Genomic DNA, 6450 nt, shown 5'->3' on the forward strand with positions numbered 1-6450 from the left:
CTGCCGGCAGCCGCCGTTCCTCAAGGATTAGGAGTAATCATCTTTTTTAAAAATAAATAAATAAACTGTAAACGCGACCGATCGATAACGCCCGGCCTCGCCCCGCTTCCCGCCCGGCCGCTCCGCTCGGTTCGGCGCAAAAATACGAGGTGCCCGATCCGACCCTAATCATCGGTATCCGAAGTTAGAACAAAAAGGTCCCCATGGAAACCGGGGAGTAATCTATCAGCCTTACGTTCGTCACACAACGAGAAAAGGGCTTTTGTCCCGCCTGTATTTACTACTGTTTAATTTCTTTCTTAAAATTCCGCGGCCGAGTTCCCCCAGGTTGGCAGGGCGCCTCTCGCCGCTTTGCTCCCCGCTTTGCTCCCCGCTTTGCTCCCCGCCGGCGCGGGTGCGTGCGCCCGCGAGGCCTAGCACAAAGCCACCGGGGCCCGGCGCTCCCGCAGCGGGACGGGAGGGCTCTCCCCGGGCGGACCTATTTCGGAGGCTGCTTTATTATTTGTCCCAGAAGCTGCAGTTTGTTTCTGCATTCTCGGTGGAGACGCTCGGCCGGGCTATTCTTTGCAACCTTCACGTTGCGGTGTCTCGGGTAGATACCGAATTTACTGACTCCCGATTTGGAGCTGCGGGGAGATTTTGTCTAATGGAGGACGGTAAAATTTGAAATTTAAATTTTCTTCTGATGCGGCAGAGTACCCTTCTGAAGTCCCAAGCCGCAAATGCTACAAGAGAGCAAAATGCTCGACACTCAAGTCCATAACCCAGCATGGGTGTGTAAATCTGCTATCAACGCCCCTGCAGGGACGGAACAGTGAATTGACACAGTAATGAAAAACACGAAAGTGTCCCAGTAACTGGTATGGGCACAACAGGATGGAAAACAAAGATACTAAATGCCTCACGCTGTAAAACAGAGCTTTTTAAAACTTGTAGCCAATAAGCACTAAACGTGACGCAGTGCTGGAAAACTTTCTTCTTTATATAAGAAAAGAATCCTATGCTTTGCGTCGATTCTTTTATTGTTTAATATGAAAAGTCGTATCGTAAGCGTTATTCAAATCTTACAAGTGAACGAAGTTATGTGTAAGTGTAGCAGCTTCTACTCAATGCATGCAGCAAATTGATCCTCTCTTTTCTGTCAGTTCAGAAATAAACTAGCCCTTCAACAAAGAGAGCCTGAAGATGGTGAAATAAGTCTACGTGAAGTGTTGCACAGATAAGATTAAATGGTATTTTTACATCCTCCTGCTGACCTTTGACTTGCGGTTTTGTGTATCTTGGGAGGGAGTCTTGGGGTCTGCAAATGCACCAGTTGCTAAAAAAAGTAATGGTCAAAGAAAAAAGTGCCAGCATGTTTCTGAATATTTTAAAGGGTGTTGTCTAGCTAAAGCATTCATCTGCCATGTTAGCTAGGCGGAGAGTTTTGCGCTGCGTTGACGGCCTTTTCAAACGCACGTGATTTATAGATGGTAAGGTGGTGCTTTTAAAACACATTGCTGACCGTGGTAAGGTTTCGTCCCAGGTTAGCAGGACCATTACGAAGACTAAGCGAGGTGCAATCCCTGTACAGAGATACAAAAAAAAATATATATGTTTTCCTGAAAATCACTTCCAGAATTTATTGTGAAATTGTATAGCTCGCTCTTTTCTTACACCAGATGCGCAGAAGTTTGGCTATTTTTTTTCTGTAACGGAATCACGCGCCTGCATACATGCTGGGAAGATATTTCCGTTTCCTTCATTGCACTTCTCTGCTCAGTGCTGCAGACAGTTCTGTTCTATCTCTTCTTGGCTACCGATTTCCTCCACACTCTAACAGCTATGTTCAGGGATTGCCTGTCTCCTCCGCTTCTCTTTCCTTCAAGAATCAGAACTATTGTCTGACCTTTTTCATGCTGAAGAAAGCGCGTGAATGGTGCCGAACCATCCGGACGCATAAAAGAAAAGAAATGAAAATCCGAAACACGTAATTTTGTGAAACAGAAATTTATTTTTCCAAACTAACTATCCAAAGATGCGTATCGGTGGCCGTATGGAGAGATTTCTGTCAGACGAATGAAATCGAACTCGTTCCTCAAAACTCTGGGAATAGTTGAAAGTCTTCAGAAGGTCTTCTACTAAACTTGCAGAACAGCGGCATGAAATCAGTGTCCAAACCCCTATTTTATAGCCAGCTCTGGGGTCTTTCAGACATATTTTATACTTTTGGAAGAAAATGTTCAGAGAGATCAGGTTGTCTAAAAAAGAAACAAAAAATGCAAAGGAATAGTTAAGAGAAAATACTTCAATCGTTAGCTACAGAGTTATTCTCCGGATCCTACACAGGCTGCTAACTCTGTGAATGCTCACACCCTCACAACTTTGGTAAATCTTTGCGGGAGCGGAGTTCCTTAAAGGTCTGTCTTCAGCTGCCTTCTGCACGCTCTGGATTTTTCATGTTACTGTGGATTGCCTGTCGTTGGCTGCGGAAGGGTTTTAAAGCATTCAGCTGAAAAATATGTAGAACGAAAATTATTTTCCTCTTGTGAGGACAGAATAAAAAGAAATACTTTGAGATTACAATTCAAATTTTTCCTCAGTGTCAATGAAAAATTTAACTCAAGATTAGTTTTCTGAACAGTCTCGACATATTTGCACTTCTCTATGAAAAATGACTGATAATAGAGGTTTTATTACAAAATATTTCACGCTTTTGTCATTGTATTAGTAAAACAGATTTAAAACTGGCATTCACCTTTTCATTTCTACTTACTTTATTTGTAAAACTATTTCATATAGAAAAATAAGATACAGATAAGCTATGTTACTCTGCATTTTTGTTACGTGAAATATGCTTATGAAAACACTAAACCCTCTCCTAAATAAGACCGATCTACATGTAAAATGAGAAAGAAATGCATACTAACGGCATGGACTTCACATCTAGTTTTAAATTTTTTTTTTAGTATAATATTGATTGCTGTGATAAATAATGTAACATTTGCTGTATCTCTGATACGCTGTGAAGGACTGCCGCATACTAATGTCTCAGACCTGTCTTTTTAAGAGCTCTTTGACAATTTATTATAAACATGTTTATTAAAACAAAATGTAAATGTAAAGAACGGAAGCTCTGTCTTGTATTTATTTGCATAGTTTGGTAGCTACGTAAATACGCTGAACTCTGCATTTAGCTTTCTGATCCTTTTCGTTTATTTTGTGTTTATATTATTTTCTAGCAGGCTGAAATTAAATTTCTGTGGAGCTCTTTTATGCAATTTCTATAGGTTTTGATTCTGTGAGTTGCTTCCACTTTCATTAACGTCACGGGACGTTAAATGAACTCATCCCTTCACAGTACTGAGCTCTTCATCTATTTCTTTCTGGTTTCAGGTGGGTTAAATCCTGGAATCTGGATAGAAATCGTCTAACTGAAACGGCAGTTACTTGCATGACTAAGTGACCCATGTTGTGTTCACAGGATAGGGCCCTATATAATGCTGAGCTGCTGCGTTAGAAATGCTTCCCATATTAACTTGCTCAGCAACAGGGTTTGCATTTTTCTCATGTCAAAATCAATTCTGTGAAGAGGGAGTTTTGAATGCGTAGCCAAGCTGTATTTTCTCTTGCAGGTTCTCTAGGCAGGTTTAGCCTTGTTAAACACATCCCCAGACACAATACGCATCCGTCTGCCATTTTGATAAGACCATGGCTTATACCTGCCCAAATTGCTTCATTAACGTCTCTGTGGTTTGAGATTTGCCTTTCTCATCAGAAGGTTTTAGTTGTATTACAATTTCTCTGCTTCGTTTTGGTCCAAATGTACGTATCCTTCCCACAGACAGGTTTCCAGTTTTGCCAAATATTACTGGTATTTCAATGAGCTTTCCTATTTGTGTATATAACATGACATTTAAATTCATGCATACATCCCTGCGTATTAAACATGAAGCGCAGTTTTCTATTTTGTAACGGTACACCACTTCCCCTTCTGTAAAATTGCTTAATAGATTTTATTTCTCCACAGCTGGCAATCAGAATGTGTTGTGAGCTGTCTAGATTTTGTGTAAATCCTTATTTTTGGGTGAGCCGCATGTCCAAATACGTGCTTAGGCCCTTAAAACTGGGTAAATAGCTTAAATGAGGGGCGTGTAGTTCACAAACCATGAAAGCTCCGTCCTGAGGAGCAGTAATCTTTCCATCAAAACAAGTTACAACGGCGGGCTACACCGTGAATCCGATCCTACAAACGTTTTATACCCATGGGGGGTAGCTGGGACGTGAGCGGTCCCGCTGCTTATTCAGCCCGGTCCCCGCGTGGAAGGGCAGGGGAGCCTTCGGTCCCAGTCCTGCGCACACCTTTGTGTGCACGCTTAGCCTCTCCTTCAAGCCAGTGGAACAAAGTAGGACTTGTTTAAACTTCTTCACTGTGCGTAAACTTAAGAACATGCTCGAGTCATTTCTAGATGAGACATCTCCTTCCAAAATATACTTCCCTTACACCACGTGACATTTTAGAAATGAGTCAATAAATTACTGTTTGACTACAGGTTACACATAAAATTCATATTTTGCTGAGCTCTGTTACTCTGTTACTGTAGGATGCAGCACAGTATTGCCTACATTTTTCTCTGCAATCTACAGGTATTATCAAAGTTTGATGTAAGGACCTGATGAGAAGACCCAGAGACCCAGAGCTTGTCCTCGTGTTTCCATTGTGTCACGTGGTCCGTATGTTGCTCTCTGTCCAAATGTTCCTTCTCGGGTAAAGGCACACGTTTACCTTTCCCCCGTTGATCAGCGTGTATACACTCTAGGGGGTCGAGCCGATATTAGATTTTGAGAATTGTTTCTGACAGGTAGCCTCTAAAAAGAGGCAGAGGTATGGGAATTTGCACATACAAGAAAAGCGGCAGTGTACACACGCACCGTATCATCGTGCACAGCCAAAAAAACAGCTGGTGCTTTTTTTCCGACGTTGAATTCCTACAGTTGTGTGCAATAGGAAATGCTAGGATTCCTCTCTTTTTTGCAGAAGAAACACGAGCACGTTGCAGACAGAAGCTCTCAGGTTGCCTGTTAGATGTACAAAATCTGCGTAGATGCAGGGCAGGCTTTATAAACCACCTGCAGCTGGCAGGATGCTCGTGCTTCATGAGGTCCCACCAGCACCCAGAGCATCCCGGAGGCCCTCTTCTTCTGTGCAACATCAGGTTGTTCTTCAAGAGCACTGACGATCAGCGTATCTTCAAGAGCGGCGACTGCACGAAAGCCGATGTCCTAGACAGAAATCGGTGTGTGTAGCCATTAAATTCAAAATCCTGTCAATTAGGATGAGCCTCTCAGAGCAGGGCGGTGTGAAGTAGTTGTTACTACTTGGTGTGAAGTAGTTGTTACATCCAATTGGGGGAGGCATTTCATTCTGTAGCTTGTCAAAGTTTCCCTTCAGTGATTTCTCTTCCAACCGTTCGTGCAGGAGCTGGGCAGCACTGGAAGGTGTATCTCAGAGAGGCTGCTGCCCCTCGCAGTAGCACTTCGGAAATTCAGGGAAGAGCTGAGTTCACAGGGTAGTTAAAACACATTGAGACCTCAGGCTGACTAAATAACGCCGGGGTCTCCACTCCAGCCTGCAAAGCAGCTCAAGATTAGAAGGGCATAAAACCAGCTTAAACCTGCTATATGTTCCCAGAGCTATGGCTAGAAGCGTAACACAGAATCTCACCTCTCATCCCGAGGCGACGCTTTGTTCCAGTGCCTGTGTTGTGAATGCTCCAGGTCCCTACTAAGAAGATAAAATATATTAACAGTAGTTTAACACATTTTTGGATGTGCATACTTAAAGGTTGATCCTGTTATCCCAAGCTCAAAATGTTCTGCTGGAAAAGAAAAACATGGCAGGAGGTAAACAGACCTTAGCACGAGGAAGAGTGTGTAATTTAGCTCAGCACAGTGGGAAAATGTGCTTTCTTTGAGTAATAAAGTCCTGGAAATAAGGCTGAGGATGGACACAGGCTGGAGTTCACACACAAAGATGCAAAGATGGTGTTTTTTGGCAAAAATACTTTCCCTTCTAGGAGGGAAGCTCCTTTCTGCATCAGAGTGCAGTAACTAAATGTCTAACCGAGGAAAGGGGGTGGAATTCCCCCTCCAGAGCCTGTCCCAGCGGCGAAAACCTCCAGAAAGCGGCTTTTCCCCGCTGCCAGCACCAGCCAGTGTGGCTCTGCCCCCAAGCTGCAAACAGGTTGAAGTACAGCAGTAAGAAAGAAAAGAAAAGTATCCCCAAAGCCTGAATAATATCCACCCGCTTTGGTAACAGAGGGAGAGAGGGACATCTGGGGTGAAGCCAGGGGCTGAAAAGACCCCCCAGCCTGGAGCCCAGGCGCCGGGGAAGCGGCTGGAGTCGTGAGCCGCTGGCAGCGAGGACGCGCGGCAGCATCTCTGCGGCGGCGATGGCAGCCCAGGATCCGA

This window comes from Pygoscelis adeliae, unplaced genomic scaffold (assembly GCF_000699105.1).
Source record: "Pygoscelis adeliae isolate BGI_AS28 unplaced genomic scaffold, ASM69910v1 Scaffold79, whole genome shotgun sequence".
NCBI lineage: Eukaryota > Metazoa > Chordata > Aves > Sphenisciformes > Spheniscidae > Pygoscelis > Pygoscelis adeliae.